The 26,345-nt window shown below is 40.0% G+C and overlaps 1 long non-coding RNA gene across 1 annotated transcript in view; it reads left to right on the forward strand.

Moving 5' to 3' along the window:
• The window catches only part of LOC116154055 (uncharacterized), a 134,575-nt gene extending 111,966 nt beyond the window's left edge, over window positions 1-22,609 (forward strand). The window contains exon 3 of the long non-coding RNA XR_004137897.2: window positions 21,774-22,609. This is a non-coding gene — a long non-coding RNA (uncharacterized LOC116154055). The remainder of the gene's footprint in view (window positions 1-21,773) is intronic.
• The last annotated feature ends 3,736 nt before the right edge of the window (window positions 22,610-26,345 follow it).

Raw genomic sequence — 26,345 nt, forward strand, 5'->3', positions numbered from 1 at the left:
GATATCTCATTGTAGTTTTGATTTGCATTTCTCTAATAATTAGTGATTTTGAGCACCTTTTCATGTACTTGTTGGCCATCTGTATGTCTTCTTTGGAGGGATGTCTATTTAGGTCTTTTCCCCATTTTTTATTGAATTGCTTTTTCTTGTTTTTATTTTTTTTAATTAAGGTGTATGAGCTGTTTGTATATTTTGGAAATTAGTCTCTTGTAGGTTGCATCATTTGCAGATATTTTCTCCTGTTCTGTAGGTTGTCTTTTAATTTTGTTGATGGTATCCTTGGCTGTGCAAAAGCTTTTAAGTTTAATTAGATGTCATTTGTTTATTTTTGCTTTTATTTCCGTTACTTCAGGAGCTGGTTCAAAAACTATATTGCTGTGATTCTGCCTATGCTTTCCTCTAGGAGTTTTATATTACCTGGTCTTACACTTGAGTCTTTAATCCATTTTGAGTTTATTTTTGTGTATGGTGTCAGAGAATGTTCTAATTTCAGTCTTTTACAAATAGCTGTCCTGTTTTCCCAGCACCACTTATTGAAGAGACTGCCTTTTCCATGTATATCCTTGCCTCCTTTGTTGTAGATTAGTTGACCATAAGTGTATGGGTTTATTTCTGGACTTCTATCCTATTCCATTGATCTATGTGTCTATTTTTGTGCCAGTACTGTACTGTTTTGATTACTGTACTTTTGTAGTATAGTCTGAAGTCACAAAGCATAATTCCCCCAACTCTGTTTTTCTTTTTCAAGAATTTTTGGCTGTTTGGGGTCTTTTGTGTTTCCATACAAATTTTAACATTTTTTGTTCCAGCTCTATGAAAAATGTCATTGGTGGTTTGACAGGGATTGCATTGAATCTGTATATTGCCTTGAGCAATATGGCCATTTTAACAATATTGATTCTTCCAGTCCAAAACACAGTATATCTTTCCACTTGTTTATATCATGCTCAATTTCTTTCATTAGTGTTGTATAGTTTATGGACTACAGGTCTTTTAACTCCTTGGATAGGTTTATTCCTAGGTATTTTATTCTTTTTGATGCAAAGGTGGGAGATGCTTTTAGCGAAATAGGTAATATCTGCTTGCTTCTCTGTATTGACATAGTATTTTGAACACCTTGGTTTGTGCTTACTGAAGTTGTTGTTATTGTTGTTGTTGTTGTTGTTGTTGTTAATTTATTTATATGATCTTTCCAAGCATTGGTTTTTCCCATCTATAAAATGAAAGTGCTGGATCCTAATTTTGTTTTAGTTCTATGATCCCATGACTTTTAATAGTGAAGGAAATCAGACTGGATCCCTGAAGTCCCCAAATAAAATTTCCTTTTAATAAGAAAAAACAAAATAGAATATTAAATTGGGAGAGAAGTTAGGAAACTGTGTAGGCCCATTTTACAGATGAATCTCTTATAGAAAAGAGAATATAGAAAAATATCCAAATCATGCAGCTGGTTTACTGACAGAGCCAGGACTAGAAGAAAAATGTATCTTTTCGTTCTCATTTCAATGGCCTTAACTATGTTGTGTGTATTCATGTGTATACATACATCCTCACACTTTGTAAGTGGCTTGTAAATCAGGCTTAGGAATGCAGAAAATAATTCACACTATCTATAAAATAATACATTTACTGAGAAATTAATTTTTAGTCTATTTATGGAGCATCTGCATTAGAAGTCATAAATTCAAACGCTGCTGTGGCCCTATAAGTCACCATAATGCACGCTTTGGACAAGATGTAGAATAGGAAGTTCTGGGAGTTGTGGTATACCAAAAAGGTATATTCTTTCTGAAGTTTTCTCAGGTTTTTCCATGTGAGACTATAGCTCCAGGACTGATAATCCCCCAATTTTTCAGAAACCAAAAATACATTTTTTTATGTGTGAAATCTCCCAATTTTTAAATGCTTTTCCAAAAAAAAAAAAAAAAGTTTAACAGAGTACAAGCTGAACAAACCATGTTTGTAGGTTGAATTCAGCCTCATAGCTGTCATCAAGGCTTCTTGTCCTCACAAAAATAAACATATTCACTGTAATTTCCAAGTTTTGAAATGAATTGATATATCTCACCAAATACGTGTGGCTTTGGCCATGGAAACAACTTCTGCTTTGGTTACCATCTACTTTGCCAACTTAGTAGGAGTTTTACACATCAAACTTGCTTAAACGAATGCGATCATTCTAGGAATAACTTTCCCTAAGTCTTTTGCAACTGACCTGAAGCTAGCTGTATTGCTTTTGTTATGTTTAATTCTGAGAATAGTCTAGGTATAGCGTATCTAAAAGCATACAGTTATTAAAGGTTACCCACAAATCTCCCAAGGAACTGCATTTCCATGTAAATGGTATAGTAACTACATACAACACAATATAGGTGAGGTGAGCTGGGCCCCAAGACTCAGATTTTCATCCTTAGGGCTTTATTTCTGGTCTCCTCCCTGCTTGTCCACACATTCTACTTCTATGCTGGCTCATGGAGATTTTTTTCTCCAATGAAATAACTCAGGCAAAAATAATATCCTGCAAGGGAGAGCTACATTTTGAAGAAGAAAAAGAAAAAGAAAAAGAAAAAGAAAAAAAAGCCAGATAATGCACTTTGCATTTAACGTCTAAGATCAAGGCATTTAAAATTATATTTGAGCACTGGTTATTGGCTGCCTAATCCCTGATATCTTTCCTGTTTCTATTTTATCTGCCTCCTTCTTTATCCTGTTTCAAACTTATCCTCTAGTTCAAAGGAACCGTCTAAGGGATAAGTTTCCAGTGAAAGAACCTTTGTAATCCTCAATTCTCCTTTAGGAAGCCCTAAACAAATATTTCTGGTGGAAAGAAAAGGGGGCATATTTTCACAGCAGGAGTGAGGAGATTTCCCAGAGAGAGCACTGTGACAGTTAAGTCCCAAAGACTATGGGGGCGCTAGCTAAAAAATGACGTTCCTGGTCTCTTCCAGAGATTCAGTGAGGACCCAGAGGGTGATCAGGGCTGTGGCCAAGGCCGCAGTGATCTTCATCCCCTGTCTGTGCGACTGGAACCCTCGGTCCAGGGCTGACTTCACTGTGTGTTCCTGTTGTCTTAGGAGGATATGCAGCAGTGTGACACAGGCGCCAATTCAGAGAAGTCGTCCAGGGCAGGCAGGCTAATGAACACATTTCGGCGGCGTGGCACCTCTCCATGACTCCTAAAGGCTTTGCCCGCTTGGGCAGAAGATGAAACAGAAGGCCAGGCCAGATCTGATTGTGTTTTCTCTGGCATAAGACATAAGTTATCCGACACCAAAGATGGGCGCTCATTTTCTTATAAAGGATGGGGGTGGAGTTAATTTGCTTTTTGGAGCCCAACTGATATCCAGGGTCCTAAATGTGTTTGAAAATCATTTGCATGAATGCGCTAGGACATGGTTTGTCAAAATGACTTCAAATGGTTTACTCACTGGCAGTATTATTTGAGAATGATTTATTTGGATCTGTGCCAAGTATTTTGTATAGAAAGGGTTTGAAAATGCTGTTTTTCATAGCTCAGTTGTACAAGATGGCACATTTACTGGAAAATATCACTGAAGTTTACGAATTGGTACAAGGGTACCCTGGGCTGAAATATTAAAAGGGAGATTTTTGTGTCTTAAATTTATACAGTGAAGTTAATATAGCTATTTTGCTAAATAGAGATCTTAGGTCACATTATCAAATAGACATGCTGACTGTATAATGAACATGCTAGTTCTGTGATGGTAAATTCTTCTAATGTTAAAACAATTTTTTTTCCTACTGGTTTAGTCATTCTATAATCTTATCCATGCCATTAATTTATTTAATCATCTGCTTCCTTTATAATACAAAATAACTTTGACCTAACTGATGTGCAGTTTTTACAAAATTTGGATTGGCTTGTACATTTTTGGACTTTCCTTTGCATCCGCTCACAATTATTTCTGTCACCTGTCTCCTCTACTCCATTAATCCCAGACACCCTGCTCTCTTCCTTACCCCCTAGCGACTATAATAATGGCTAATGTTAAGTGATTACAATTAGTTAAGCACTGGCTAAATTTTTTTCATGAACTATCTTACTTAATCCTAATATCCCCATGAAATAGGTACTATTTTTATCCCACTTTTAATGGATCAGGGACCTGAATTGTCCACAATTACAGAGCCAATAAGAAGTGGGGCCAATAGCTTCCCTCTTGACTCTTCCCCATCTCCTTGGGGCCCCACAAGAGGGGAAAAAATTTCCAGGGTGATTTTTCTCCTCATGTCACTTCTCTGGGGACCGCACACCAACTAAGAGATTGTGCAGGGTGCCAGCGCGGAGTCAGAGGAAATGAGGCGAGACTGTGTCCTGAGTCTAGGTCATTTGGTGGTGATTACATCGTTAGGACAGCTTTAAGACTTAAGCTTTGCAAAGAGAAATGGAAACTGCAGAAACAAGAGGAGACATTTGGTGTCCAAGTAGCAAGTTATATTTTCTTTTTATTCAAGTAAAGTGGCAGTTGGTCATTCTTTTAGTCAGAAACACAAAGGAGAGAAAACAAATGCTTCCAAAGCTCACTCTTTGTTCCCATGACTCTCCCCTGAGTGAGTAGTTCTGGAAGGAAAGGCTATTCCCCCATCCCCAACCCCCCATCCAGCTGCTCATTTTCCTTGATTTTCGTCACCAAATTGTAATCCCAAGTTTGATGGTTCACAATTTGCCATGATGGAACAGATAAACTTGCTAAATTCCTTGCACAAGTCAATTTAAATGAAATTAGCCAATAGGTAAGGCCCTTTAGACTTTGCAAAGGTCTTTTTCACATGCATTATCTCGTTTAACTGTCAAAAAATTAATTAGGATGAAATGATTGACAGTAAGGAATTGAACCTTTGTTTAAAGCACAGATGCCCCCTGATAAATCAGCACCAGGAGTTATTGCAAAAGAAAAATTACAGTATTTATGTGAACCAGGAACAGATTGTGGGTGTTGGTCGTTGCTAACCTCTATCATATCAAAGTTTTCATTTGACTTTCCCATCAGGATGTAAGTGGGACATTCGATCTAAACCCACATTCCCCCAGTAAAAACAGTTCATTTATTGCAGTTGCAGAAATAACTGGCCATCTGTTCCTTTTACTCATTGTACCGTGATAAATAATAATGGGTCCTGGAGCAAGTTTGCCTTTTCTCTCTCATTTAGGATGAATCCTGTGGACTGATAAGATCTAGGTGTTGCTGTAGCCATTTTACCACAGTACTAGCTTCAGAAAACACTGGGGTACATTCTCCCTCAATCCTTCTCACCTGATGCTAGTGTTTTCTCATTGCTGGTTCATTTTGATCACGTTTGATGTGACAGGAGGTATTGATTGAACCTCATGAATTGATTCCTATTTCAAATATCCATGCCCCTCCAGACGTACTTGCTTGGCCGTTCTGTGTTTACTCGAGGCCAACCTCAGTAACAGTTGACAAATTATTGTGCTCTTACTATATACAAGACACTGTGCAGAGAACTTTAAGTGCATTTTCTTATCCAGTCCCCAGAATCATCTCACAAAGTTGGGCATCTGTTTATCCCCATCCAATAGAGGAAAACCCTGAGGTTAAGAGGGAAAGTGACTTGGTATGTCAGTGCTGGAATTCCAGTCCAGGTCCACTTACTCCAAGATCTGAACTCCTAAATCAGGAGATTAATGAGTTTAATGTTCACCACCACTTACCTGGTTAAAAGTATGGAAAAGCTAGGGAGTTATGGAGTCTATCAGTCAATTTTTGTTACACTAATGCTGTATAACAAGGCAGGATTTTAAAACAATAATAATTATGCATTCTTGCTCATACACCTATGAGTTGCTTTAAGCTCTGCTGATTGAAGCTTGGCTTGTCTTGGTTTAGTCCCAACCTGCAGATTGGGCTCAGGTCTGCTGCACAATTCTTTCATCCTGCTCTTTGTGACCAGAGGGCTACCTGGAGCATGTTCTTCTCATGGTATTAACAGAAGCAAGTGGAAACACACAGCACCTCTTAAGGTCTAGACTTGGAGATGGCACACTATTTCCATTCATGTTCCGTGGACAAGATAAGCCATGTGGTACAGCTCAGCATGAATGAGATGAAGGAAATATACTCCACCTTTACTGGGAAAGACTACAATGTCACATGGCAAAGATCGTGGACACAGGGAGCGGGGAGGAATGGAGAGTGATAACGCTTTATATACTCTACCATGGGGAGATAAACAAAACATAAACAAAACAAAAAGACAACTTACGGAATGGAAGGAAATATTTGTAAATGATGCAACAGACAAGGGCTTAATTTCCAGAATATACAAACAGCTCATGTAGCTCAATATCAAAAACAACAACAAAAACAAAAAACAACACAATCAAAAAATGAGCAGAAGATCTAAAGAGACATTTCTCAAAGAAGACATACAGATGGCCAACAGGCATATGAAAATATGGTCAACACTGCTGATTATTAGAGAAATGCAAATCAAAACTACAAAGAGGTATCACTTCACACTGGTCAGAATGGCCATATCAAAAAGTCTACAAATAGTAAAGGCTGGAGAAAGTGTGGAGAAAAAGGAATGCTCCTACACGGTTGGTGGGAATGTAAATTGGTTCAGCCACTATGGAGAACAGTATGGAGGTTTCTTAAAAACTTCATAGCCATATTTTATTTTGATCTTACAGTGATATTCCCCAGACTTATCAGCCACTTTAGTTATGAGACTTGTATCTAAATGACTATGTTTGAAAAGCAGTTTTACTCTTAATGGTAACTACTTCCTTACTAAAAAAACATAGTAAACAAAACGTTGGGAAGTTTAATGGAACGCTCAACAGAGGCATTTTGACAAATGACTCAAACACACTCTTCAAGTCCAAGCATCTTTAAGAAAGAAATATTTGTGATATTCAGGAGGCAGGAAGTAGATATCTCCTTCAGTGAATTAAATCTTGCAGACGTCCACTGAGCATCTGTGTTTTGACCAGGTCCCCAACCTCCTACAGCAGTGTGCAAAACTCCTGGAAGGTAGAGTTCAGGTCTTTTTCATCATTTCATTCCCAACAGTTAGATATTATGGAGAAGACAACTTAAGGACTTGATTTATAGGTATTTTTCTATTCAGACAGAAAGAGAAAGTACCTGCAGTTACGTAGAGATTTTGATGGGGTCGTAAAGGAAACTGGAACAAAGGAGCCATGTCTCTGACCTACTGTCGGCAGAGCCTACCTTCTAGGGATGCACCCAGCAGTGGTGATGAATTTCAGAGTTCATCATAACAGTGGCTCAGATGTTGGGGATGGGCCGCCGGCCATGTGAGAAGTTTGGGACACATGTGATAGACTGGCTTAGAGGAGGAATGAACTCGTAGAGTTGGCATCATTTGAACCATGCATCAAGCTAACCTCTTTCTATCAATCCACAAAGATGTACTGAGCTCCCACTAATTACGCAGCATGTACAAGACCCTGGGAGAGATAGAGAAGTATAACTCACGGCCATCACCTTCCGCAGCACAACAGCTCTTTGCCTTTATTGTCTTCTCTATCGGGTAACTGCAGTTTCTCCCCACTAGTTGTCTTTTTTGTCAAGTGCAGTGAGGATCTTTCTAGCTCACTTACCTGCAATTGAAATGACTTTCCTCTGAACATTCCAGTCCTCTCACTTAGTCGTCCTTTACTTCCCAGCTTCACAGCTGTAAAATGCTCTGGACTCTTCAGAGTGACTCAGTGACTTCCATAGGGACCCACTAAACTATTAGGAAAGATGAGAAGTAGGGATGGGAGAAAACATACCCTACAAGTCATACATTAATCTGCAAGTGTTTTATAATCCATCCCTCTTTGACTTTAAATATCCCATCTGTGCTTTACAGTATGATATAATGCTTGTAAAGATAAAATTAGCAATATAAAGTTAATGAACATTAACATCTGAGAGAATGCCAAGCACGTGGAGAAATCTGAGTTAGACTGAGCCGCACCCCCATTACAGAACATTAACAGCACTTGGGTTGCTTTACATGTAGAAGCAGTAATTGAAACACTGCTTCCCATCTGCAGTACTTTTCAGTCCCCAAGTGAAAATAAACATGCCACAAGGAAAAATAAGATCAATATCATAGCAAAAGGAATTAGAGTGGTTATTAGTACATTAACTGAATACCAGATGGAAAAGCAAAACAAACAATAGCCTGCCAGGCTCCTCAAGAAACATCTCCTAAATATTTTAGAAGAAAATTTAAAACAACATGTGGTGGGGAGGTATAGGGGTAATATATTTGCATCTGTCCTGAGCTTGATAGTGACCAAAATAGCCCGTGTGTTACACTGCCAGGGGGTGCAAAGTCAGAAATTGTAGAGAAGTCCACCAGCAGTTTAATTCGGAGTGACTTTTACAAATAACAAAGTAGATACTAGGCTTTTAGGGTAAGTGTTGTTAGTTTCATTATCTGGGAAGATTGTGTGTGTGTGTGTATGCAAGCTTGTCAAATCCTCTTGTCTTTCTAGCCATGTGCAAAGGTCATACACTGTGGCCCCAATGGCCCCTGGTGAAGATCAGTGCGGTGCCAGTGGCCCAGAAGCCTGTGGGTAGATTTGCTCTAGGCTGGTGTGCTGGGGGTGTCTTCTGGATGAGGGGAATGGGGGAGCTTCCTGTGAGACTCACCCCCCTCAAAGCTGAAGCCTCTGAAAGGCAAAGTGTCCAACAACCCACAATGTAGCAGCTATGGTAAAAATTGCTTGAATCAGCTGGGTGCTAGAAAATGTGTCCAAATATATACAAGCATTTGTTGCCTTGTTCATTTCCATAGGGAATAATTCTTTTCTGATTTCCTCATGTATTATTTTCTAAAATGTAAAAAGATTTCTGTATAATAAATAACACTCTAGAATGTGTTATGTCCCTATAGGTGTCCACTTAAAAATGGACTTTCAGATGTTAATGTTCAGATGTTGACTTATTTATTCTTTGTCAAATACAATTATTCATCAGACTCTCTGAACACATACTATGTGTCAGGTGTGGTTGTGCACAAAGATAGGTAAAGACACCTTCTCTGCCTTGATGGAGCTCCTGGATGAGAGTGACCTTCATCGATCACGGTGATATGATAGAGTAGGAGCAGTACTGTGGGTGTGGGAGATGTACTGTGGGGCCATGGGTGAGAGAACATTTAACTCTGAGAAGGTCAGGGAAAGCCTCAGGGAATGACTTTGAGAGCCAACTAGGAATTCTCTTGGAAAAGAGAAAATCTCTTTCAAAAGAGAGAAGCTAGTTGGTAAATTCTTTGCATAGTACGTGTTCATCCTTCAGACCTTGTCTTTCCCAGTTGTGTGCTGGAAACCCATCCCTTATCTGACGCTTGCAAGCTGGATGAGGTGCACTTAACCATTGCTCATTGCTCTCGTCACCGTTTTAATTATTTGCTTTTCCATATCCCCTCTAGATACTACTTTTCTAAGAGTGTCAAAATTCCTCATTGTGGAATCCCTAGTCCAATGCCTGACACGTAGTAACCACTCACAGAATATTAAATGAAATAATGAATATTTTGCAAAATCTAACATGACCTTAATGTAGGGGACATGGTAGTCTGAGCCAGGTTGTAGTGGGTCTTAAGGGTGCTTCTGTGTGAGGTTACGGATGCTATCATGTGCCGGGCAGCAGGGATTCAGTGACTGCTTTGAGCAGTGAAATGATGCAGTGCTTCTGGTAGCAGGTGGGGTGTGGATTGGATGGAGAGTGACTGGTAGCTGGGAGACATGTCCCTGATCTCCTTCCCTGAGTGGACCAGGTGCTGTGGATAGAGACTGAAGTGCATCAGCCTGCAGCCTGGGCTGGGTTTGGGGGCAGGAGGGGACAGATTCTGAATAGTGACATCCTATAGGATTTCTAAGTTAGTCACCAAACTGGCATCTGAATCTGGGTTAGTGGGTTCCAGAACATGAAGCTGAGGCACAGGAAGGTCAAGAACAGGACAGGAAATGAAAGAATTCCCTGTGCTGAGCAGTGTACAACCGCTGTGAATATTTACTGGATGTCACCTGCTATTAAGGGTGATGGAAGAGGGGTGCGTAGAGAGGAGAGAAGGAACTCAAAAAAGACAGTGGTTTGGGTAACCTGGTGAGTACCAACACTTTAACAGGGAGAGGAGGAGCAGCTGGCCAGAGAAGCAATCAGGGTGTACACCTGGGGGTATGGAAACAGGTGGCAGGTAATAAATGGATTTTGTTGGGTTCCAGTTGTGGGACTTAGAGTAAAATCAAGATTTTTGCATTATGTTTTAAAGGTAACCTGTCAGAATAATTTTATTTTCCTTGTAAAAGTAGCTTTGATGAGCAGGAATGTCTTAGCTGTGTTCCTAGTTCTCGGGGAGTCTTTTCAAATTTTTTGTACCAGTTTGGTTAGTTAGAACCAGATCAGGGAGGTCTGAGTTGGTGGCTTAAGAACCTTCAGGTTGGTCCAGTCATCTGTTGATGGACATTTAGGTTGTTTCCACGTCTTGGCTATTGTAAATAATGCTGCTGTGAACATGGGGGTGCATGTGTCTTTTTGAATTATATGTGTCTCCAGATAAAGAAGCTGTGATATAAACTTTTTTCTATAATAAATATGTTCCATATAGTTTCCTATAATAAACATTCATAGTCTCAACATTATAAATCAGCAGAACTTGAAACCACCTACCCAAAATGTTCAGTATAAGAAGAAAGAAATAGATCAAAACCTAATTTTGTAATGACAAGTTATAAAGTATAATTTCAAGATACATTTTATGGTAACTGGTAAATATTCTTGAATCTTCTCTCTCAGCTATCCCCAAAAAACGTTAATTGTTTGCCAGTGCTTTGCAATTTCAAAATTACTAGCATCAACAGCTTTGTCAACTTTCTCTTAATCTTTTTGCCAAAATAAGTAGGGCCTATGGATGTGAATTGGATTTTAGACTGTTTTGTTAATTAGCTAGTCAAAGATATTTGGGGCCTATCATACTCTCTCCATACTGAATGAAGTATTTTGTTATTCTATTTCTTTTTTCCTACAGTGTTTTTTTCCCTCCGCTTAAAATAGCTGTACTCATTCTTGTGCCAAAGAGTATGAAAAGTCCCAGGAAGAATTTGGCATTTTTTTTCCCTAGAGTATACATTTTACTTGAGGAACTTGTCAGTTGCAAAATGGGGGAGACTAATTAATTTAACACATTTTTATATTAAAATAAAGATGCTATATTGTGCTAGAATAAAAAATTGTGAGAATTTATACATATTGAAAAAGAACAGCACACGAGACTTCAAATAGCTATTGTGCTGGCTGCCAGCATTTCCAGCTTCTCATTCCATCTCTGGGTGAGGTTTCATGCTTTCTAAAGCTAGCCTTGCAGATGGGGCATTTATACCTATCACTCTGGATTCTGCTCTAAACAGACTTCAAGGAGATGTCATAACAGAATCAAGAGCCCAGAAATAAAGCCATGCATATATGGTCAGCTAATATTTGACAAGGGAGCCAAGAATACTCAATGGAGAAAAGATAGTCTCTTCAATAAATGGTGCTGGGAAAATCGAATAGTCACATGCAAAAGAATAAAACTAGAGCCCTGTCTTACACCACTCACAAAAATTAACTCAAAATGGATTAAACACTTCAATACATTGAAGTGAAGCCATAAATCTCCTAGAAGAAAACAGAGAGAAAAAAACTTCTTGGTATGGGTTTTGGCAATGACTTTTTGGATATAACACCTAAAGCATAAGAAATAAAAAACAATCAAGTGTGGTGCTACATCAAACTAAAAAGCTTCTGCACAGCAGAAGAAGTGATCAAAAAATGACAAAGCATCCTATGGAACAGGAGAAAATATTTGTAAACCACATATCTCATAAGGAGTTAATATCTAAAATATAAGGCACTCATACAACCCAACAGCAAAAAACAGAAATAATCCAATTAAAAAATGGGTAAAAGACCTGAACTGACCTTTTCCCAAAGAAGTTATTCAAGTGGCCAACAGCTACATGAAAATGTGCTCAATAGCACTAATCACCAAGTTAATGCAAATCAAAACCACAATGAGATACCATCTTATACCTGTTAGAATAGCTGTCACTAAAAAGACAAGAGATAACAAGTGTTGGTGAGGATGTGGAAAGAAGTCAATCCTTGTGCACTATTGGTAGGAGTGTAAATTGATGCATCCACTATGGAAGACAGTATGGAAGTTCCTCAAAAAATAAAATAGAACCATGTAATCCTCTTTGAGGTATATATCTAAAGGAAAGGAGATCACTGTGCTAAAGAGACATCTGCACCTCTGTGTTCACTGCAGCATTACTGACAATAGCCAAGACAGAAACAACCTAAGTGCACATCAACAGATGAGTAATAAAGAAAATATAGCACATACACACAATGAAATATTAGCGTTAAAAAAAGAAGGAAATTCTGCCATTTGCAACAGCATGGATGGACTTTAAGGGCATTATGCTAAATGAAATAAATTAGACAAAGAAAGATAAATACTGTATGATCTCACTTTAGTGTGGAAACCAAAAAAACAAACGCATAGAAACAGGGATGAGATTGGTGGTTGCCAGAGGCAGGGATGAGGGTGGCGGAAATGGGTGAGTGGTCTAAAGTTACAAACTTCCACTTATAAGTAAATTCTGGAATGTAATGTAAAGCATGGTGACTGTGATTAAAATATTATATATTTTTGAAAGTTGCTAAGAGTAAATCTTAAAAGTTCTCATTATGAGCTAAAATTATGACTGTGTGAGGTAGTGGATGTTCACTAAACCTGTGGTAATCATTTTGCAATAGTTGCACTTATCAAATCCTTATGTCATATGCCTTAAACTTATACAATTTTACATGCCAGTTATATTTCATTAAAACTGAAAAAAAAGATGTCCAACAGCTCAAAGTAGTGCTTCTTCCCATGTTTCCACCTTCACCCCCTACCACACCCTCATAGGATCTGAGCACCTATAAAATGACAATTTCTGTCTCACCACCTAACAGTGATTTCATGTCTCTCCAAAGTGTGAGTCCCCTGAGAGCAAGCTTTTCTCCGCCTAAATATTTCTACACCCCCAGCTCTTAGTCCTTGCTGCAGTGTAAGTATTTAATGTACGTGTGATGAAGGGACAGATGCATGAATGAATCTCAGGGACTATCCAAGACAGACCATAATTCATACACTCATACACACAGCTACTCTGATAATGACCCTGAGGTTACCCTCAAGTTTAGTCTGGGATGGAACTGATCATTACCATGAGGTGATACACTAGGCTGCACAGTTACAAGAGAACAAATCTTGTCACGGGACAGGAACAAGAAAAGTCTCCTGGGAAATCGAATCTCCATTCAATAACGGAAGGAACTTGGTTTGTTAGCTTAAAGAAGTGTTTGTACCGCAGACTTACCAGGAGGACAGACCCTGTCTGCGATCACCTGCTCTCTGGCAGCTAAGACAAAGGGCAGAAAAATAATACAGTGAAAATAATGTGCTTCAAATGCTCTGTCTACTGACCACAACTGAATTCATCTCCTGCAGTCAACATGTGTATCATTCTTCCAGTAACTTGTTATGATCAAGCAGATTGCATCATTCAGATCCTAAGAACATTAGGTCATCTTTGCCATAGTGCATTTTATCAGGCATCCAGAGAATCAGTGTATTTTTTTTAAACTAGTAAAGGATGAATTGACAGTGAAAATAATTGATTAATCATTATAGGGGACTTTCTCTAAACCAGAATTCAGTTTATCTCTTTGTTTGGCACCCAGAATTTTACTCCTGGGTAATGGATCATAGTAGATTTTGTTTGGGTGAAAGGTAAGCCTTTCTTTTATAAAATGGACTGTTCTTGGGCAGATCAGTTTTAGGGATGAGTACCTGTGGAAGTTGAGGAGCTAGAAATTGATTCCCTTAAATATATCTGCAAGGAAGAACTAACCCTTGCTCATCCAGGGTAGTTCATCCTTGGTGTGAAATGGGGGTGTGGGGCAATGAGGGATATTATCAAAGTCGTATTGCTTTTATTCCCTGATCATCTCTTGAATCTGTTCATTTCTCTAAATCTCCATGGCTGCTGCCCTGGACATGCTGCTTCTAATTCTTGATGGCTGTAATTAGCTCTGAACTGCTCTCCCTACCTTCACCCTTTAATTCCTCTAACCATGCTCTTTGTTTTCCCCGGTAAATGCCTGTATTTCCTTTAGGAGCTCAATTATCACACCTCGAGGAAGCATCCCTGACCATAGGTACTTCCATAGTCCCACAAGACTATGTGTCTCTCCTTAATAAAGTTACAATTTTACATGTAAAAAAAAAAAGGAATGAATTGATGATGAAAATAAAGTGAGTTTTGCACACGGAAGATGAACCTAAATTCCAGGGTGGATGACTATTTGTAAGTTTGAAAGAGGACAGGATTTCATCCATTCAACAAATATTAGATTGCTGTGTATGTGCCAAGCACTGCTCCAAGCAAAATCAAGGGCAAAATGAATATGAGTAATATACCAAGTAAATATAAAAATATTTGCTTTTCAATAACAAGTCTATTTAAAAAATTCAAAGGTGGAACAGCTTTATACTTTGTCGTTTGCTCCTTTATAATTGATATTATATGGTAGGTGTTCAGTTTAATGAGGTGGTAGCCATATGCCTCCCTGACGAGTGAAGGGGAACATTTTCTCCGTCTATTCTGTATTTGTCTGATGAAAGATCTGAGGCATCAGTGCAGTAACAGAACAGTAACTTGCACATTCCTATTGCAAACTGAAAGTTGCAGACAATATGAGGATGGATCATGGGCTTAGTATGTCCTGGTTCAAACCCGACTTCTGCCACTTAAAAGTTGTATGACCCTTGGGGAATGTACTTACGCTCTCTATTACCAAGTTTCCTCATTCGTAAGCGGAAGTATTCTGCTCATTATCCTACCTACCTTCTTACAGTTATTAGGATGAAGTGAGATGATCTGTATTCAGTCTTCAGAACGGTACTTGGCACCTGGGGTATACTTAGTAAAGGTGAACTATCACTTGCCTGTGATCATAGTAGACACAGAAACATAAGACTAAATAGATTTTTAAAAATACCTTTCTTGGAAGTAGATTTCAAAAAAAAAAAAGAGTAGACAACATTTTGGAGTGGAAAGTTAAGTCCAGAATGGTCGCTCAAAGAGCTAAAATCCACAAATGTTACTGAGCATTCATTACATCTTCAGAACTGTGCAAGATGCTAGAGCATGCAAATGGCCCCAAAGCTCTTTTCTGTCTTGCAGAAATTTACATTTTATTTGGGGCATCAAGGCAGTAACAGATGGAAATAATTAAATAGTAAAAGACTGGTACAACCATTTAAGGCCACAATACAAAAGTCACAATATAGCATTGTATTAAACAATTAAAATATATTAGTATTTTATAGTCATAACTTTAAAACAGTCTGTGGAATTTCAGTGTTGACCTAAATTATTTATGTTGTAATGTAACTTAAATATGTACAAATGTAAACCAGGTATACTGTATATGCTTTTAGCTCTTAAATAGCTATAAAACTAAAACATTTATAAATTAAATATGAAAAAGATAACCAAAGCCACATATTCCAATTAACAGTCATCAATTTAATGTGATAAGTAATGTTTTATTGACGCTAAATTGGCACAGATTCTTTTGAGTCTGACATGCTTCTATGACTGTATGCTGAGTGATAACATAATTCTCCAAGCACTTTTTTGTTTTAAACTAATGGTAATTATTTCTGCATGTAGAAATACCTGGCTTTTATTTAGCTCTCACTTAATGGAAAAGCATCACTTGCATATTGTCTATTACCCTTGTCTTATTAGTTTATGGTGATTAAAGTGGTTCTACTTGGAGTCATAAACTTCATTGGTCATTAACAATATAAGGCAATTCCCAGTTATCAGGTGTTTATCAGAGGACCTAGAGCCTGCTTGTATGTTTCAGGTTATCATTGAAATGAAACACACACATATACAGTCACAAAAATACTCTCACAGAGAACTAGTGGTACCTGAAGGTTGAGTAAGACTGCAGTAAACAGTAGACTGCTGAAGGCATTTTGCAAACAGTACAAGGGCTACAGAATCTCAGACAGAAAAGATCACTTTATGTCAAGATGTTGAGTTAGGTGGGGCTTATAGAAGAGAAAAGACCTTGGAATTGAATAATTATCATGGTGTAAGATACCTTTCGGCATGGTCTTGGAGGCAGGTTTGTAGGTGATGGAAGATGAAGTCTTACCTAAACAGAAGTCTTCATCCTTAATTGTGGGTTTCTTAAATAGCATGCAGAATTCATATGAGAGAGTAAAGAGAGAATACAGGACAATAGGATGCTGGGGGGAAGAATTACATTTATTGGAAGGTATCTTAATTAAGTGTGTAAAGAATTTAGGTTTTCTCCCCTGTGGTACAATTAGGCAATGGCTCTGGCTTGATTCATAAGCAGCTCATTTTAGGGGAAAGGCTGTGTTTGAGGGGATGTTCCTGTTGTTTTGTGACAAGAAAATTTTAGTGTTTATTGGAGTCGCTAGCCTTGAAATGCCGTTCTTATTCACCAAATTAGAGAATGTTTACTTCTAGGCTGCAGGTCCTAGTGGTCCTTCGCTGATTGATTTCTTACTTCTCTAGCATATGTTGAAAGTTTTGAAACCAGTAAAACACTCGTGTACAATCAATGTATTCACAATCCATAATTCTTAGACTAAAGGGATATATCTGCTGAAGAACTGTAGAAGATTGCTTACAAAGATGTTAGTTATGGACTGAATTATGCACCCCACCCCATTCATATGTTGAACCCCCAGAGTGACTGTATCTAGAGATAGTCTTCAGGAGGTAGTTAAAGTTGACTGTGATCATAAGGGTGGAGCCCTAATCCGATAGGATTGGTGGCTTTATAAGAAAAGGAAGATACCCTTCTCCCCCTGCAATGTGAAGACAAAGCAAGAAGGCAGAAGCCATCTGCAAGCCAAGAAGAGAGCCTTCACTAGAACCTAACTATGCTGACACTCGAGGACTTCCAGCCTCCAGAATTGTGAGAAATAAATGTCTGTTGCTTAAGCCACTCAGGCTATGAGATTTCATTATGGCAGCCTGAACTGACTGAGACAGTGTTCAACAAAATTACTTCCGACCTGCACTATTTTCTCTCATTGTCAATTTCTTTGACACACATTCTTTGCCTAGTAACAAGGCTTCTCAGTTGAGAGCATGGATGATGGGATGATAATTTTATCTGGTTTGGTGTTATTCCAGATTGTCTTATGAAGGCAAAAAGTGACATTTCAATTGACTCTTAGAATTTGATTTACAGTACAATTTCTAGGCTGCATAAACCTATATTCACTGGTGAAATCTGATTCTTGTTTCTGGCAAAATTTGCAAAATTGCTCCAGGTGCCCAGTGAGCCTCCTTTCATCCAGGGAGAAGAGAAATTCCACAGTTTTTCATTTTGCAAGTGAAACTTAATTCATGCCTCCAAAAACTACAAAATATGGAGACTAAATATAGTCTATCAAGGGTATGAAATGTGAATGAACAGCAGCAGAAACCAAATTTGTAAAAGAAGAGAAAGTGGGCTGAGCCAGAAGCCTTTCAACTTATTTAAATTCTCCGTATTACATTCCCAGACATCTGCCAGAACCACAGAATGAAGTGCATGATTATGGAAATGGGAAGGACACCAGCGTGGGGCACGCTCTTCCGTGTGCTTTTAGTGATGAGTTGTCACAGGTCTAATTGACCTTTTCTCTGCCTGTGACTGTCACAGCGCCATCAGAGAAGTGACTTGTGATGGAAACCACAGGAACCTTTATGGAGCATGAGGGGAGGGCTCCGTCAGAAGATACACAGCCCTGAGGCTGCACAGGCTGTATGCTTTGCCCACCCTCCCCTTTAACACATTTCAATTCACCTCATTACACACAATTTGATCGACACAGGGTGACTTCAAGTTTGGATTTGGATTATTTCTGAAACGTACAACAGGTCAGTAGTGTGCTATTTCCATCCTTGAAATGCAGAGGAGAGCAAAGCAAAGAGAGAGGCCCTTGGCTCCCAGCCCAGGGAGATGTTCCTGATGGAGGGTTTTAGGTGAAGCTCAATCAGGATGTGGCCAAAGGTGGGCGTTTTTGCAGGTATGAAACTTAGTCCATCAATGAAGCTCACATTGTTCCACGAGGTTGAAACAATCCCTTACACTCAAGTTGTGTATAATTCTGGCACCTTATTTAGTGCTAAAGCGTAATCTGAGGGGCTTGTGTCTGAACCAGGTGGTCCTCCATCTTAATTAGTGTTCAGGTTTCTCTTTCCCATCTCATTTTCAGTAGAGTCCACTCAGGAACCATTCTGAGGCTGCTTGGGGTCTGGGTTTTCCTGGTCTCACGATCACGGCACTCTCAGGGGCACAGGTCATGCTGCTGGGCCCAGGAAGCATGGGGCCGTGCAAAGCTTGGTGTCTCTTTCTGGCCCTTCATCACCTCCCCTGCTCCTGGGTTGGGGATGCAGCTCCAGGGAGCTGTGCAGTCCTGTGTGCCAAGGCACACCATCAGGGTATTTCTACTCAGAGATCTGGCTTCTTCTCTGATTCTCTATTGAAAGTTGGGCACTAGTCTCCTCTGAATTCAGATCCCCCCAAGCCAACCTAATACGTCTTCTCATGCTGCCCCATCTCTGGATTTGCAGTTCATAATCCCACTCCTAATTCTCATCCCCAGCACCCCAGGATACCCATTCATGATTTGCTTCCTCTCTGACTCTCCTCCTTCCCCACAGCTCTGGAAAACAACTAGTCTGGATATCCAGGGGTTCTCTATTCCCTGAATCTTTCCAGAGTCTAGTCCCCTGTGTCAATCAAATGCATTTCCTCTATATTTCGTAAGAGCACCCTTCCCTGCAGCATAGACACCTCAAAATTTAGCTGATAAATTATTGTCTTGCTTCATTATCCTGCTTTGTGTTCATTCTTTCAAATGAATAAGGCTGATGCCTCCTACCAAAGTAACTCAGATCACTTTTCCAAGTTCATCCTAAAATGCCACTCCATTTTCTGGAAAAAGGGCAGAACGAGGGCTGGGCCTCAGTACAATCGTGACATCGATCACCTTCATCTTCAGTATTCACGATCGGACTCTTGTACTCTGTTCCTCTCCAGGCAATTTCCCAAGTGCTCACTAGGACCTAGGTCCCTCTCCTCCTGTCCTCTCCTCTTCTCCCAGTGGGTCAGTAGACAAGGAAATCCTTTATCCAGAACCATTGGGTAATGATGCGCTTCACATGAATATTCATTTTCCAGGTTATGGACGCTGATCTCTTTCGGTGAAAACTTTCAAAAGCTGGAATGGCTTTGAACAGAAAGTTTCTCAACATCCTTTGCATTGTTTCCTATCATTGGAAACATGAATTCAAATTCTTGTCTCTCTCTTGTGATAAATTGAATCAATAACCATTCACTCAACAAGCATGTATACAGCGCCCGTCATTACATAAGACTCAGAGATACAAAGATGAATGAAGTATTTGCTCTTGCCATTTACAGAGCTTAAGGTCAAATTAGCATGAGGATACCGAAGACAAACTGCTGCAGTCCAGAGCAAAGGAGACTGTGTCAAGGCTGTGAACAAGGCGTGGGCTTCAATGGGAAACAGAGAAGTAGCAGCAACTCTGCCAAAATGAGTAGTGAGGTACCAGGAGAGGCCTCTCAGAGGCTGGGTGATCTGTTATCCAGGACTCTGCCCTCCTCAGAGAGCCCAGGCTGGTCTGCATTTTGAGTTCTCCTGTCTGGCTGCTATAGCAGTTCAGTTTCTCCTACTGTAGCCAGACTGTCAGCTGTCACAGTTTGCTCCTAGCAGACTCTTCCCTTCTTACTTTGCATTTCTATTCATCTGTGAGCTGGGAAGCCTCAGAACCAAGCCCCTTAGAACCAGGGCTCCCTTGGAGTGAACAGGCTCTTGGCGAGGTTCCTGGGGACGCTGTTAGGATAATGGGCAAGTGGGTTGTTCTATTGCTTGTGTTGATCAGACTTTTGATTGCTCTGTGCTTCTTTCCTTGTTCTTACTTGGCTTGTAGCTTTGGTGGATAAGCAACCTCTGAATAAAATGAGGAATCATTACGAATTCATATCAGGAGGGTGTTAGGAGAAGGGTTTTTAATCTAAAGGAATGATTAGTATCTCTACTTAATTGACATCTATTATGTGCCAGATTCTTTCCCTTTATTATTTCTTTCATCCTCACAATAGTCCTGCAATGTAAGTAAAATGATCCCCATTTTAGGGAAAAAAGAAACTAATACTCAGAGACCACACAATTCACTGCCTTTTGTGATATTAGGCAGATTTCCTGGTCTCCCTGCCCCTCGAATCCTTCACCTATAAAATGGGGACAGCACTACTGTGTACCTCTCGGAGTCGTTGTGAGGATGAAATAGGTGAATAAATGTAATTACAGTGAAAGTACCTGATACATAGTTACGTTCAGTGACCTGGTGTTACTGTTGTCGTGTTGTTGTTACCAAAGTCATGCAGTTACTCAGAAGCAGAACCAAAATCTGAAGCCTCTCCCACAGAAGGTAGTCTGATGTTAGGAAGAACTACTCTGCCGCAGTGACCTCGGTCAGCATGGCTCGTACTACACGTGGAGGCCACCGCCTGCCCTGCCTCTGAGCCCTACGAGGATGGGGTCATACTCTTACCCTGGCCGTCCTTATCACTGACTCCCTAAGACTCACCCCAGGGGCACTGAATTGTGACATTGTAAGCAATGGCTTCCTGCTTCTTCTGACGTCTGTCTCAAGGTCAAGTTTTGTGTTGAAAAAGCACAAGAAGCACTAGAGCCTGCATCATCACAGCTTTTTCCCTCTTAGGAAGATGCTGTCCCAGAAATTTCTTGTACTACATTAGAACTTAAAGTGCATGATTCCAGGCAGAATGTTTCTTCATGTGGGTCTGCTTTATTAGAAAATAACCCCCCACTGTGATGTGCTAACAGATCACCTTCATGACTGAGACTGACATTAAAAACAAAGCGAGCATGTTTCCCATCATCCCAAATTTCTGTCTTTAGAACCAACTGTTTATAGTATGATAAATAATAATAAATCATTATTCCAATGATTATTGGAATAATCATTTGCATGGGTTTTATTTGGTCATTCTCTTTAATTTCTTGAAACTTTAAAAAGGAACATTAGCATGAAATATGCCATTCCATGAGTAATGGTTTCTTCCACTATTTTTTCCCATTTGAAAAGAGAAGAAAAAAAAAAACTTTACTTGAAAAGTGTCTAGAAGTTCTTTGAAATATAATCATTTGAAATTTCAATAAAATCCTGATTTGTGTTGAGAGAACAGTGATTTCTTTCTCCTCTCTTTTCAAAAAAATCCTGTAACAAAAATGAAATTTCTCCCAGTATAATATAAAATGATTCTCATCAAAGAACACTCATTAGCTATTATTCTTGTATGATTCTATGCAAAGATGTTACCTTGCATATAGTCCTTGGCAAATATTTATTAAATTGAATTCGATCTTATTATCCTGCTCTATCCATCTCTGCTTTCTAGAGACTCAGTATAAATTAAGGAAACTTTGAATACAGCTGACATGACATGAATGATATCAACATTTATGTTATGAATTTAACACGGCATGAGTGTGTTTCCACAGCCCTGTGTTGCAGGTTTTCATGGAATTTGTCTTATTTAAGCATTCAGTAATATCGCTCTCCCTTTTTGTAGTCCACGAGGAATTCTAAGACGAAATGGATCTTAGAGCCAGACCTGAATGACGCAAGGAACACTCCTTGGCAAACAGGATGAAAGGCAAGTGTTGGGGGGAGGGTGGAAATGGAGAGGGCACAGCCAGGAGCAGGTGGAGGGGGCAGAGTGTTCTGTGGAGGCCTGGAGGTACCTGGTTAAGGATCAGACTGACAAGTCCTCAATTTTGTGATGTTTAGCCCATTTTCAACTTAAAGAAAGCTGGGCTGTCAATACAAATCAAAAAAGCCATTTGTCTTCTTTATCCTTCTACCAGTTTTATCTGAGAGAAAAAAAATCTGTATGTTATTTGGAGGGCAAGGACCAAAGTAATTTTCACAAGGATTCAGCCACCTGTAGAAAACAAGTGTCTATTCCTAAAGGTTCTGAAAAGTGGAATCTAACCTTTCTGATGGGCCGGTTTGATATGTTTGCGCACTTTTCTCTGGGTTGTAGGGCTGCTTGATGTTAGGTGCTGGTAGCATTGGGAGGTAAGAGAGTACAGGACAGAGGAAGCTAAGAGGCATGTCGCATCTGAGAAATCCTTCTGCAAAACTTTAGGGGTGCATTTCCCCTCAGCATCTGCCGTGGAAGGAAGGATGCCTCCACGGAGGGAGAATGCCTCCTTGAACGGAAAATGGGGCGCTCCAGGCTACTGCGCCTCTGCCAGTTGCTTCCTCCGCAGCTTGAGCAGTGATAGGGAGCTGTGTGGGGGCAGGAAAGCCTCAAAGCCAGCCAAGAGGAAGAAAGTTAGAGCCGGGTGTATTTTTTCAGTTTCCTGCTCATCGCCTGCTTTGTTGAAGGCAAGCTGAGCTAAGGACCTGGTTCTGGGGATTCGCGATTTAATGAATAGGAACGTGTCTTGAGCACAGCCGAGGGGTGGTGCCTCTTGGCAATCACCTGAAACGTGAGTCAGTAAACACCAAGAGCTTAGGAACACGAGATGCAATCAGGCACTCCTCCCCTTAAACAGTATCTGGGCTGAGCGAGCAGAAATGTGGTGATCTCTGCACCAAAGGGACTGTTGCTGGAGACAGTGGAATTGGTCAGGTAAAGAAGAGCTGATGAGAGACAGTCAGGGTCCTTCGTACCCAGGAAGCTCCCTGTGTTGGTCGCTGATCTTTCCACTGCCTAATCTGCCTGACCAGAAGATGCGGGAACACAATGCTGTCCCCTAAGTCCCATCAGAGCCCTATCTCTGTAAATGACTCATCAGAAACATCACACTCAGCCAAATTACTTAGAGTGCAAGGAACTACTTTTTGTAAAGGTGAGAAATCCCAAGGTATCAGACTGCAAACAGGGCAGCGTGTTACAGAGTTCAGGTTTGACACTGTTAGATGTAAGTGTGGTTATTTTTACCCCAATGTATTTTTCTGTCCTTGAGCAATCATTTTGAGCTTGAGGGTGTGAGGAAAGCAGACTTTGTCTTGGTACGTTTCCCCCATGGCAGGCTGGAACTGTCTTCTCGCTCCTTCTTCAGCACCCTAAGCTGGATGCTCAGCTGGTCCTCGTGCCCTCAAGTGTCTGGATACAGCTTCTTTTCTAGGAACTGAACTTAATTCAACTTTGTAATCTACTCACTTCCAACTCCTGCTTTAAATTAACTTGGTACCCTTCCTTCTGCCTTTACTGGTCTCCTTTCGTCTCTCACTTTTTTTTTTCTAATATGTTTCACCTTTGGCTTCATGGTTTCCATTCCTTCCAAAAGCCTTTCTTTATACTCAGTAAAAAAGAGTACACCCGTGACACACAGGGTGCTGGAGGGGTAGGGATGGTCCTCACAATGACGGCGAGGGGTGAGCGGAATAGACAAGCTCTCTGGTGTTCAAGCGTAAAGCACTACGAGAGGGATGTTGACACAATCCAAGAGCTAAAACTGGAAGAGACTCTTTTTTAACCACAGCTAAATATTTGACTCAGTATTTTGAACATTCTCTCCCGAAGGTCATTTAGCCTGTGCTTAAACACCTTATGTGACTGGGAACGCACTACCTTTAATAAGTTTATGTCATATTTGGGAGCTCTGGTAGAATCACCTTTTATAGAGAGAGCTGACTTTTGACTCCCTGTGCCTTCTATTTTTTGGTCTTTGAGAGTTAAGTGTGGGATCCTAAAGAAGAGACAGGATTTCTTTCCCTACTAATTGGGTGTAGAATTTGGAAACTTCTTCAGGAAAAATATATAAATAAGGGTCAACTTGATGGGAAAGGAACCTCGGAATTCTTGGTGATCTAGCCCAGCTTGCTGATACAGGGCAGGACAGGTTGCCTGTTCCTGTAGGCACGTGTTATCGAAATTGCTGCTGCTTTGGGTGTTGTGTCTCCCCAAATTCATATGCTGAAACTTTAACCCCCAATGTGATGGTGTTTGGAAGTCGATATTGGAGATGGATTTCTCTCATGCAACAAGAAGTCTGGAGGTGCTGCAGGTGTTTGTTGCTGTCATTGGTCCTGAGGCTCATGGATATCAGGGCAGGGTCTCTTCTGTTCTCCTGGTTTCCACAGTGGTCCCAAGACAGATGCTGAAGCTCCAACTGCTTCTTCTCTATTTCTGGCAGAAAAGAGGCAAAACGGGAGTGGTGCTTACATCAGGGAAGCAAAGCTTACTCAGATATCGTCAGCCAACAACCTTTTGGCTAGAATTATGTCCAGAGCCATGTTTATTTGCAGGTGAAGCTAGTAAGTGTCATTTTCCAGCTGGGGACATTGCTACCCTCTAAAACATAGGGTTCTATTAATAAGAAAGAAGGGAAAAGGCTATTGCATAGGCAACTCATGGTGTCTGCCAAAGTGTGTCAATAGATCTGTGTCCTCCTGGTTAAAGCCCCATGCAGTGTTCTCTGTAAATGTCAGAACTCTTATAGCCAACAGAATTCAGCTCTGACTAGTTTGAGCAGAGAAGAGTGTATTAAAGGTTGTTAGGTAGCTCACAAACGTCTCTGGGAGCACCAGAAAACAAGCTTATGTATAATCAGCTACAAACACAAACACAGTAAGTATGAAAAATGCCTAATGGCTTCACAGAATTTTTTTTTTTTTTTGCTAAAAGAACAGTGCTGTCCCCATTGCCTTCTATTGGCCTAACACACTAGGACCAGACACTAGAAATGCTACCATAAAAGAACCAGGTCCCCTTGTCCCTGCCAGCTTAAAAAGCCGCTCTCCTCTTGTTGCTCACTTCTGCATCTGGGTCTCTCCTAGCTGGGGCTGCATGGAGAGATCTCCATGGTTACCTGACTGCATCCTAGCTGCTGAGCATCTGGGAAACACAGGTCTAAACCTTCCAGGCTCTCTGGTCCAGGCAGACAAACTAGGAGGGGGTTGGGATGGATGTTGAGTAAGTATCTGGTATCTATCACCGCTTTTAAAATAGAGACCAGTCATCACCTAGTCACTGACTGACCAATAGTTTCCCATGGCTTTGAAGGAAGATTTGACTGAAGAAAAAAAGAAAAAAAAGAAAAAAAGGAAAAAAGACAGCATCTAATTCCAGAAAAGAATGGCTTCCTGCAAAAGAAAGACAATGACACAATCTTTTCAATTCTATTTTTCCTTCTGCATTACATGGTACATTTTTGTAAAGATAACAGATGGGAATCCTATATTCATTAAGGAGAAAAAAAGAACTCTTCATCTGCTAGTGTTTTAAATAAAGGAAATACATAGTATTTACTGCTACCCTTTGAAGACCCTTTGAAGACTGTAATTAGCACTGAATGTGTTATTCCATCTGCTTAGATGAGTAGGCCACATGGTCACAGGCCTCTCATTTCAGACTGGTGAACTATTCCACTGGGTCTCCTTGGTGGGAATTAATAGAAAATCTTCAATTAATAAGACCCCCCAAATTACCCAAATGTTATCTTCACTTTAAAAACATTTTTAAGAAAACAGCACATATATAAATATAAATGTACGGTATCCATATGTACACTCAAAAATTCAAAAAAAAAAGCAATCCAAATACTGTCTGACTTCAACCCAGCCTCCCACAGTGCAATGATTCCTGATATGTCTTTTTAAAAGCATTTCATGACACTTCATGTTTCATAGAACATTTTCACATTGTTTTATGTTCCTTTCTACCCTGTGAGAGAGAGCAGAGTAGACAGTATTTTCTCTAATTAAACGTAAAGAAATGAAAGCTCAGAGAGCTCCAATGATTTTCCTCAGGTTACAAAGTTCAAAAGGGACTTGCCTGACCCTGTAATCTAAATCTTTGCATTTCTATCCTGGTACTCTAATCAGCAATGAAAACTTAATCATCAAAGGAAAAATCTTTCCATCTTTAGGAAGATTATTATATAAGTTGGTCTTACCTGAGGTTACATCTGAAATGTAATGCATGTTGGCAAAACAACTTCAATAATATAGCAGGGTGACAATGATTATGACCATTGGGAGGAAACAAATATGGAATGAATCCCACATCAGCTACCTTGTAGCTGAATGACCTTGAGCAAGTAACTACTTGATCTCTATGAGGCTGAATTCTTCTCCATATAGGATACAGTTAAAGCTTATTCATGTAGATATGCAGCACACATTCTGT

The sequence above is a fragment of the Camelus dromedarius genome, chromosome 7 (genome assembly GCF_036321535.1).
Source record: "Camelus dromedarius isolate mCamDro1 chromosome 7, mCamDro1.pat, whole genome shotgun sequence".
NCBI classification, from domain to species: Eukaryota; Metazoa; Chordata; class Mammalia; order Artiodactyla; family Camelidae; genus Camelus; species Camelus dromedarius.